This window comes from Pseudophryne corroboree, chromosome 1 (genome assembly GCF_028390025.1).
Source record: "Pseudophryne corroboree isolate aPseCor3 chromosome 1, aPseCor3.hap2, whole genome shotgun sequence".
Classification (NCBI taxonomy): Eukaryota; Metazoa; Chordata; class Amphibia; order Anura; family Myobatrachidae; genus Pseudophryne; species Pseudophryne corroboree.
The window spans coordinates 766,723,880-766,735,412 of NC_086444.1; the positions used below are offsets into that span (position 1 = coordinate 766,723,880).

The 11,533-nt window shown below is 47.9% G+C and overlaps 1 protein-coding gene across 1 annotated transcript in view; it reads right to left on the reverse strand.

Annotated features, from left to right (window-relative positions):
- Positions 1-284, reverse strand: part of HPGDS (hematopoietic prostaglandin D synthase) — a 118,035-nt gene extending 117,751 nt beyond the window's left edge. Inside the window, exon 1 of the mRNA XM_063917380.1 lies at positions 174-284. The gene's annotated coding sequence lies outside the window, so the exon portion shown is untranslated. The remainder of the gene's footprint in view (positions 1-173) is intronic.
- Between the last annotated feature and the right edge of the window lie 11,249 nt (positions 285-11,533).

Here is an 11,533-nt window from a genome sequence, read left to right on the forward strand (position 1 = left end):
TGGAGGGATAATGGTTAGTAATATGATCAGACTTATAAAAAATCGCCTGGGGAGAATTGTGCATTAGAAGAGCTACGCTTTTAGCATAAGGCACTTTTATACAATATAACTGAATTATGTCATGGTCATATTTTATGTTAAGAAAAGCACAGTTTGTTCAGTTGTAACGTTACCTCACAGTCCAAAGATTTCAGGAGTCAACAAGAGCTGCAGCACCACTTAGCCTGAGACACAAAGTGACTGTGTGAACAGATACTGAATGTGTATTGTTTAACTATACCCACCCACAGGAAGCAATCTACAGTTATACTTGTGTAAGGTTGCCCCCTGGAGGAAGATATGCACACATATATTGCATACCCTCCAACATGACCCACCCCACTAGGTACAAAATGCTCTGGTTCTGGACTTCCCTCTTAATTTATTATTGCCATCACCTGTGAAGAAACAGCTTTCTTATCATTTAACTAGTTCAAAACAGGTGATGGAAATCATAAATTAAGAGGGAAGTCCAGAAACAGAGCATTTTGTACCTAGTGGGGCGGGTCATGTTGGAGGGTCTGATATTGTCATGCTACCATTCTTCTTACATACAGAAAATGCAAAAGGGCACAACATCATCATCTGTACTGCATCTAGCTAGTCCTACAGTTGACACATTTGGAAAGTTTGTAATGTTACATCCAGGCCTGTAATTACTAGAGATGAGCGGGTTCGGTTTCTCTGAATCCGAACCCGCACGAACTTCATGTTTTTTTTCACGGGTCCGAGCGACTCGGATCTTCCCGCCTTGCTCGGTTAACCCGAGCGCGCCCGAACGTCATCATGACGCTGTCGGATTCTCGCGAGACTCGGATTCTATATAAGGAGCCGCGCGTCGCCGCCATTTTCACACGTGCATTGAGATTGATAGGGAGAGGACGTGGCTGGCGTCCTCTCCATTTAGATTAGGAGAAAGAGAGAGAGATTGACCTGAGGCTGATACTGTAGAAGAGAGTGCAGAGTTTAGTGACTGACCACAGTGACCACCAGCAGTGCAGTTGTTTTATTTAATATATCCGTTCTCTGCCTGAAAAAAACGGTACACACAGTGACTCAGTCACATACCATATCTGTGTGCACTGCTCAGCCCAGTGTGCTGCATGCCTGCATCATCTATGTATATATTATATATCTGACTGTGCTCAGCTCACACAGCTTATAATTGTGGGGGAGACTGGGGAGCACTGCAGTGCCAGTTATAGGTTATAGCAGGAGCCAGGAGTACAAGACAGTCACATACCATATCTGTGTGCACTGCTCAGCCCAGTGTGCTGCATCATCTATGTATATATTATATATCTGACTGTGCTCAGCTCACACAGCTTATAATTGTGGGGGAGACTGGGGAGCACTGCAGTGCCAGTTATAGGTTATAGCAGGAGCCAGGAGTACATATTATATTAAAATTAAACAGTGCACACTTTTGCTGCAGGAGTGCCACTGCCAGTGTGACTGACCAGTGACCTGACCACACTGACCACCAGTATAGTTAGTAGTATACTATATTGTGATTGCCTGAAAAAGTTAAACACTCGTCGTGTGACTTCACTTGTGTGGTGTTTTTTTTTTTATTCTATAAAAAACTCATTCTGCTGACAGACAGTGTCCAGCAGGTCCGTCATTATATAATATATATACCTGTCCGGCTGCAGTAGTGATATATATATATTTTTTATATCATTATTTATCATCCAGTCGCAGCAGACACAGTACGGTAGTTCACGGCTGTAGCTACCTCTGTGTCGGCACTCGGCAGTCCATCCATAATTGTATACCACCTACCCGTGGTTTTTTTTTCTTTCTTCTTTATACATACATACTACTACATCTCTTTATCAACCAGTCTATATTAGCAGCAGACACAGTACAGTACGGTAGTTCACGGCTGTGGCTACCTCTGTGTCGGCACTCGGCAGTCCGTCCATAATTGTATACCACCTAACCGTGGTTTTTTTTTCTTTCTTCTTTATACATACATACTACGACATCTCTTTATCAACCAGTCTATATTAGCAGCAGACACAGTACAGTACGGTAGTTCACGGCTGTGGCTACCTCTGTGTCGGCACTCGGCAGTCCGTCCATAATTGTATACCACCTAACCGTGGTTTTTTTTTCTTTCTTCTTCATACATACATACTACGACATCTCTTTATCAACCAGTCTATATTAGCAGCAGACACAGTACAGTACGGTAGTTCACGGCTGTGGCTACCTCTGTGTCGGCACTCGGCAGTCCGTCCATAATTGTATACCACCTAACCGTGGTTTTTTTTTCTTTCTTCTTTATACATACATACTACGACATCTCTTTATCAACCAGTCTATATTAGCAGCAGACACAGTACAGTACGGTAGTTCACGGCTGTGGCTACCTCTGTGTCGGCACTCGGCAGTCCGTCCATAATTGTATACCACCTAACCGTGGTTTTTTTTTCTTTCTTCTTCATACATACATACTACGACATCTCTTTATCAACCAGTCTATATTAGCAGCAGACACAGTACGGTAGTTCACGGCTGTGGCTACCTCTGTGTCGGCACTCGGCAGTCCGTCCATAATTGTATACCACCTACCCGTGGTTTTTTTTTCTTTCTTCTTCATACATACATACTACGACATCTCTTTATCAACCAGTCTATATTAGCAGCAGACACAGTACGGTAGTTCACGGCTGTAGCTACCTCTGTGTCGGCACTCGGCAGTCCGTCCATAATTGTATACTAGTATCCATCCATCTCCATTGTTTACCTGAGGTGCCTTTTAGTTGTGCCTATTAAAATACGGAGAACAAAAATGTTGAGGTTCCAAAATTAGGGAAAGATCAAGATCCACTTCCACCTCGTGCTGAAGCTGCTGCCACTAGTCATGGCCGAGACGATGAAATGCCAGCAACGTCGTCTGCCAAGGCCGATGCCCAATGTCATAGTACAGAGCATGTCAAATCCAAAACACCAAATATCAGTAAAAAAAGGACTCCAAAACCTAAAATAAAATTGTCGGAGGAGAAGCGTAAACTTGCCAATATGCCATTTACCACACGGAGTGGCAAGGAACGGCTGAGGCCCTGGCCTATGTTCATGGCTAGTGGTTCAGCTTCACATGAGGATGGAGGCACTCAGCCTCTCGCTAGAAAAATGAAAAGACTCAAGCTGGCAAAAGCAGTAGCACCGCAAAGAACTGTGCGTTCTTCGAAATCCCAAATCCACAAGGAGAGTCCAATTGTGTCGGTTGCGATGCCTGACCTTCCCAACACTGGACGTGAAGAGCATGCGCCTTCCACCATTTGCACGCCCCCTGCAAGTGCTGGAAGGAGCACCCGCAGTCCAGTTCCTGATAGTCAGATTGAAGATGTCAGTGTTGAAGTACACCAGGATGAGGAGGATATGGGTGTTGCTGGCGCTGGGGAGGAAATTGACTAGGAGGATTCTGATGGTGAGGTGGTTTGTTTAAGTCAGGCACCCGGGGAGACACCTGTTGTCCGTGGGAGGAATATGGCCGTTGACATGCCTGGTGAAAATACCAAAAAAATCAGCTCTTCGGTGTGGAACTATTTCAACAGAAATGCGGACAACAGGTGTCAAGCCGTGTGTTCCCTTTGTCAAGCTGTAATAAGTAGGGGTAAGGACGTTAACCACCTCGGAACATCCTCCCTTATACGTCACCTGCAGCGCATTCATAATAAGTCAGTGACAAGTTCAAAAACTTTGGGTGACAGCGGAAGCAGTCCACTGACCAGTAAATCCCTTCCTCTTGTAACCAAGCTCACGCAAACCACCCCACCAACTCCCTCAGTGTCAATTTCCTCCTTCCCCAGGAATGCCAATAGTCCTGCAGGCAATGTCACTGGCAATTCTGACGAGTCCTCTCCTGCCTGGGATTCCTCCGATGCATCCTTGCGTGTAACGCCTACTGCTGCTGGCGCTGCTGTTGTTGCTGCTGGGAGTCGATGGTCATCCCAGAGGGGAAGTCGTAAGCCCACTTGTACTACTTCCAGTAAGCAATTGACTGTTCAACAGTCCTTTGCGAGGAAGATGAAATATCACAGCAGTCATCCTGCTGCAAAGCGGATAACTGAGGCCTTGACAACTATGTTGGTGTTAGACGTGCGTCCGGTATCCGCCGTTAGTTCACAGGGAACTAGACAATTTATTGAGGCAGTGTGCCCCCGTTACCAAATACCAACTAGGTTCCACTTCTCTAGGCAGGCGATACCGAGAATGTACACGGACGTCAGAAAAAGACTCACCAGTGTCCTAAAAAATGCAGTTGTACCCAATGTCCACTTAACCACGGACATGTGGACAAGTGGAGCAGGGCAGGGTCAGGACTATATGACTGTGACAGCCCACTGGGTAGATGTATGGACTCCCGCCGCAAGAACAGCAGCGGCGGCACCAGTAGCAGCATCTCGCAAACGCCAACTCTTTCCTAGGCAGGCTACGCTTTGTATCACCGGTTTCCAGAATACGCACACAGCTGAAAACCTCTTACGGCAACTGAGGAAGATCATCGCGGAATGGCTTACCCCAATTGGACTCTCCTGTGGATTTGTGGCATCGGACAACGCCAGCAATATTGTGTGTGCATTAAATATGGGCAAATTCCAGCACGTCCCATGTTTTGCACATACCTTGAATTTGGTGGTGCAGAATTATTTAAAAAACGACAGGGGCATGCAAGAGATGCTGTCGGTGGCCAGAAAAATTGCGGGACACTTTCGGCGTACAGGCACCACGTACAGAAGACTGGAGCACCACCAAAAACTACTGAACCTGCCCTGCCATCATCTGAAGCAAGAAGTGGTAACGAGGTGGAATTCAACCCTCTATATGCTTCAGAGGTTGGAGGAGCAGCAAAAGGCCATTCAAGCCTATACAATTGAGCACGATATAGGAGATGGAATGCACCTGTCTCAAGCGCAGTGGAGAATGATTTCAACGTTGTGCAAGGTTCTGATGCCCTTTGAACTTGCCACACGTGAAGTCAGTTCAGACACTGCCAGCCTGAGTCAGGTCATTCCCCTCATCAGGCTTTTGCAGAAGAAGCTGGAGACATTAAAGGAGGAGCTAACACGGAGCGATTCCGCTAGGCATGTGGGACTTGTGGATGGAGCCCTTAATTCGCTTAACAAAGATTCACGGGTGGTCAATCTGTTGAAATCAGAGCACTACATTTTGGCCACCGTGCTCGATCCTAGATTTAAAGCCTACCTTGGATCTCTCTTTCCGGCAGACACAAGTCTGCTGGGGTTGAAAGACCTGCTGGTGAGAAAATTGTCAAGTCAAGCGGAACGCGACCTGTCAACATCTCCTCCTTCACATTCTCCCGCAACTGGGGGTGCGAGGAAAAGGCTCAGAATTCCGAGCCCACCCGCTGGCGGTGATGCAGGGCAGTCTGGAGCGACTGCTGATGCTGACATCTGGTCCGGACTGAAGGACCTGACAACGATTACGGACATGTCGTCTACTGTCACTGCATATGATTCTCTCACCATTGAAAGAATGGTGGAGGATTATATGAGTGACCGCATCCAAGTAGGCACGTCACACAGTCCATACTTATACTGGCAGGAAAAAGAGGCAATTTGGAGGCCATTGCACAAACTGGCTTTATTCTACCTAAGTTGCCCTCCCACAAGTGTGTACTCCGAAAGAGTGTTTAGTGCCGCCACTCACCTTGTCAGCAATCGGCGTACGAGGTTACATCCAGAAAATGTGGAGAAGATGATGTTCATTAAAATGAATTATAATCAATTCCTCCGCGGAGACATTGACCAGCAGCAATTGCCTCCACAAAGTACACAGGGAGCTGAGATGGTGGATTCCAGTGGGGACGAATTGATAATCTGTGAGGAGGGGGATGTACACGGTGATATATCGGAGGGTGATGATGAGGTGGACATCTTGCCTCTGTAGAGCCAGTTTGTGCAAGGAGAGATTAATTGCTTCTTTTTTGGGGGGGGTCCAAACCAACCCGTCATATCAGTCACAGTCGTGTGGCAGACCCTGTCACTGAAATGATGGGTTGGTTAAAGTGTGCATGTCCTGTTTTGTTTATACAACATAAGGGTGGGTGGGAGGGCCCAAGGACAATTCCATCTTGCACCTCTTTTTTCTTTTATTTTTCTTTGCGTCATGTGCTGTTTGGGGAGGGTTTTTTGGAAGGGACATCCTGCGTGACACTGCAGTGCCACTCCTAAATGGGCCCGGTGTTTGTGTCGGCCACTAGGGTCGCTAATCTTACTCACACAGTCAGCTACCTCATTGCGCCTCTTTTTTTCTTTGCGTCATGTGCTGATTGGGGAGGGTTTTTTGGAAGGGACATCCTGCGTGACACTGCAGTGCCACTCCTAAATGGGCCCGGTGTTTGTGTCGGCCACTAGGGTCGCTAATCTTACTCACACAGTCAGCTACCTCATTGCGCCTCTTTTTTTCTTTGCGTCATGTGCTGATTGGGGAGGGTTTTTTGGAAGGGACATCCTGCGTGACACTGCAGTGCCACTCCTAAATGGGCCCGGTGTTTGTGTCGGCCACTAGGGTCGCTAATCTTACTCACACAGTCAGCTACCTCATTGCGCCTCTTTTTTTCTTTGCGTCATGTGCTGATTGGGGAGGGTTTTTTGGAAGGGACATCCTGCGTGACACTGCAGTGCCACTCCTAAATGGGCCCGGTGTTTGTGTCGGCCACTAGGGTCGCTTATCTTACTCACACAGTCAGCTACCTCATTGCGCCTCTTTTTTTCTTTGCGTCATGTGCTGATTGGGGAGGGTTTTTTGGAAGGGACATCCTGCGTGACACTGCAGTGCCACTCCTAGATGGGCCAGGTGTTTGTGTCGGCCACTAGTGTCGCTTAGCTTAGTCATCCAGCGACCTTGGTGCAAATTTTAGGACTAAAAATAATATTGTGAGGTGTGAGGTATTCAGAATAGACTGAAAATGAGTGGAAATTATGGTTTTTGAGGTTAATAATAATATGGGATCAAAATGACCCCCAAATTCTATGATTTAAGCTGTTTTTTAGTGTTTTTTGAAAAAAACACCCGAATCCAAAACACACCCGAATCCGACAAAAAAAATTCGGTGAGGTTTTGCCAAAACGCGGTCGAACCCAAAACACGGCCGCGGAACTGAACCCAAAACCAAAACACAAAACCCGTAAAATTTCAGGCGCTCATCTCTAGTAATTACCAGGCAACTAGAATGTTTTTTCACTTTCCTATTAAGTTTCTGTTTTGTGCTATTTTCTGCCATGACCCATTTTTACCCCATAAGAATACTGAGTACTTGGGGCTGTATACCTCAGGCAGTGATGGGATTATTTTCTGCCAGAAAAAGGCTACTGCTTGCCAATTAATCAGACAAAGGGTTAATGCCAGTGACATCAGAGATTTCTCTAGCCTTAACCTCAGTGGCGTAACTAGAAATTTTTCTCCCCCAAGCCAAAAAATTCTTTGGCGCCCCCCCCCCCCCCCCCCCATAATTGGCACTGGTAAAGGGACAAACATGCGCGCGCCGAAGGCACCTGCCGCCAAAAGGGGGTGTGGCTTCATTTAAATGGGCGTGGCTTTGCATAAAGGGGCGTGGTATTACAGGAAAAGACTATCTTATACCCCAGTTTTTCAACCTGCACGCCCAGACGTTAGCCACCACAGGAAAGAAAAATAATCCTGATTCATGCCCCTTACATTATTTGTCATTTTTCCTCCTTATAGTAATGCCCAGTATACATTATGCCACATACTGCAAAGGCCCTCAGACATTATGCCACACATAATAATGCACATGACACAATATGCACACACTGTAATGCCCCCGACACATTATGCCACACACCGTAATGCCTGTGACACATTATGACAGTAATCGCAATGCCCGTTATACATTATGCTACACACTGCAATGCCCCTGATACATTATAGCACATACAATGTCTGTGACACAGTATGACACACACCTGACACATTATACCACATACCACAATGCCCGTGATATAGTATACAACACACCGTAATGCCTGACACATTATGACACACACCGCAATGTCCGTGATACATTATGCCACACACCGTAATGCCCATTACACATTAAGTCCTACAGTAAGGCTTCTAATTACTTTTAAATTACCTGCTCGTTGCCAGGGGTTTCATGCTCTTGGTTCCATGCACGGTGCCAGGGATTTTCATGCACAGGGTGTCATGCTCGTTGCCAGGGGTTTCATGCACTGGGTGTCATGCACGTTGCTAGGGGGTAGTGCTTGTTGCTAGGGCCGTGCTCCCAGTGCCACATATGCCCCCAGTGCCAGATATTCCCCCACAGTGCCAGGTATATGCCCCCAGTGCCAGATATTCCCCCACAGTGCCAGGTACATGCCCCCAGTGCCAAATATACCCCCCCAGTGCCACATATGCCCCCAGTGCCAGATATTCCCCCACAGTGCCAGGTATATGCCCCCAGTGCCAGATATTCCCCCACAGTGCCAGGTACATGCCCCCAGTGCCAAATATACCCCCCCAGTGCCACATATGCCCCCAGTGCCAGATATTCCCCCACAGTGCCACATATGCCCCCTCAGTGCCTGCTCCCCCCAGTGCCAGATATTCCCCCACAGTGCCAGGTATATGCCCCCAGTGCCAGATATTCCCCCACAGTGCCAGATATTCCCCCACAGTGCCAAGTATATACCCCCAGTGCCAGATATTCCCCCACAGTGCCACATATGCCCTCCTCAGTGCCTGCTCCTCCCCCGCTCCTTTGTGTTGGAGGGACACAGGAGGGCACAGCGCGCGCCTCTCCCGTGTCCCTCCTGGCTCTCCGGCTGGTCTAATAAAGGAAATGCCGGTTCGTGAGCCAATCAGAGCTCACGAACGGCACTTCCTTTATTAGACCGGCCGGAGAGCAAGGAGGGACACGGGAGAGGCGCGCGCTGTTCCCTCCTGTGTCCCTCCATCACAGCAGCGGAGGGAAGGAGACCGCAGATTGACATGCGGACGCTCGTCCGCATGTCAATCTGTGCAAAGTCAGTGGCGCCCCCGCAGCCCCTCGCCCCCAAGCCACTGCGAGGACTGCGGGGGCAGTAGTTACGCCACTGCTTAACCTGTTTACCAGAGTTTACTGTCATTCCCGTAGACCTCTATGTGAATGATAGAATTAGGCAATTTATCAAGCTGCTAGAATTAGGCATTACCTATTCCAGACAATGGGGACAGTGAAGCCAGATTGTCTAAAAATCTATGGGTCTGATTCAGCACTATACACTGATTCAAATGCCCATGCCCATGCATATCCCTGATTAATGGGAATGTGCGCAGAACCCGTTCTGCGCATGTGCAGAACAGGTCAGGTGTGAGCGTATGCAGGCCCCCTTCTACCTCAGTCTTATTGACAGGCATATTCGTTTGGGGAGTGGGGACATCAGGCATTTCTGGAAACAGGGGCATGGTGCCCATGTTCCGGAGTGGCAAGGCCAGGGTCTGCGTCTATGGACGCATACTTCCTGCCCTAGTAAGGCGCCCTGCAACGACCAGTCTGAGTAAGCTGAGGCTTACTCACATTGCAACCATTGGTCGCGATGTTGAAACCCAGGCTGTGACCACGGTTGCAGTGCTGGGATAGTAGTGTAGCCAGGAGGTGCCCTCTGCATTTACTTTTTAGTGGACGCATTTGCAAAGCTGCTTGTGTTTGCCTTTGCAAATCCATCTAGTGCTAAATGGGGCCTTATGTCAGCAGCTTGTGTGCATTTTATGTTAAACCTTCATTTGCAGCATTATGCTGTCGACATAATGGCTAATTCAGACCTGACTGCTGCTGTGCGTTTTCATACAGCGTGCGATCAGGTCTGAACTGCGCATGCGCCGCAGTGCGCATGCAAGTGATGCTATCGGCATCTCAGCCCAGCGATCGCCTCTGCCTGACTGACAGGCAGAGGCGTTCGCTGGGAGGGAGGGTGTGTGCTGGCGGCATTTGGCTGCCATTTTGGTGGTGCATTCCAGGCAATGCAGGCGTGCCCGGACTGCAGGTCGCGGTGGCTGCTTGACGTCACACGCAGCCTCTGCAACCCGGGATGCGTCAAGTAGCTCTCTGCCAGCATGCAGGAGTTGCACAGGGGTGCCCGGACTGCGGGTCGCGGTGGCTGCTTGACGTCACACGCAGCCTCTGCAACCCGGGATGCGTCAAGTAGCTCCCTGCCAGCACGCAAGAGTTGCGCAGGTAGAAAGCTACTTGTCAAGTACAAAAGCATCGCTGCTGTGCGATGCTTTTGTACATGTGCGGAGGGGGGGGGTATGGCCTGACATGCGGGGCGAACTAGCCTTGTGCTGGGCGTCCCCCCACATGTCAGAGTAAATGATCGTCGATGTGCTAAATTTAGCACATCTACGATCAATTCTGAATTACCCCCATAGTGGAGTAGTAGTACATAAATTAAAGGAACTGCCGGCTGCAGGTTATCTTGATAAACTTAGCTCTTGGAATTGACCATATTTCATCAGTATGTAGAGAGCATCTAAATGCAACAGTCCATGGGTTACTTCTTACTCTTTTTAATTGGGCAAGAAGCAAATCAAAGGAGGGCAAGCAAGACCCACAAGAAGATACAGTGTTTCATTTCTGTAAACAGTTATTGGGAGAAGACTGTGCATATACAGTATGAAGGCACCACAGGTAATCAGTATGATGTGCCAACAGTCACAGTGCCAACAAGCACATAATGTTGAGCACACCAGGCTGACATGGTAGCAATATTAATGAAAACACTGTAACCATGTTAGCACTATAACTTTAAACATGACATTATAGCTAAAGCATCATGTTTAATGTTATAATGTTGATCCGATTACACTGTTTTAACTAACATTATTAACGAGTGGGCATACTGTCCTCAACATTACGCTCAATTAACTATGGGGCCTATTCATGTAGCAGAGAAAAGGCCAGTTTTGCAGAAAACAGGATTTTAATACTTACCAGTAAACCCTTTTCTCCTAGTCCGTAGAGGATGCTGGGGTCCACTTCAGTACCATGGGGTATAGACGGTTCCACAGGAGCCATGGGCACTTTAAGACTTTTTCAGAGTGTGAACTGGCTCCTCCCTCTATGCCCCTCCTCCAGACCTCAGTATAGGAACTGTGCCCAGGAAGACGGACATTTCGAGGAAAGGATTTACTTTTAATTTAACAGTGAGATTCATACCAGCTCACACATCAACCATGCCGCACAACATGGCATTCAACATAACCCATGCCAACGGGCATGAACAATTGCAGCAACATGCTGAAAATAATTGTAACACAACACTTGTGTAACTACAAAACTAACCACTGCAGGTAAAGTACGCACTGGGTTGGGTGCCCAGCATCCTCTACGAACTAGGAGAAAAGGATTTACCAGTAGGTATTAAAATCCTGTTTTCTCATATGTCCTAGAGGATGCTGGGGTCCACTTCAGTACCATGGGGTTATACCAAAGCTCCAGTACGGGTGAGAGAGTGCG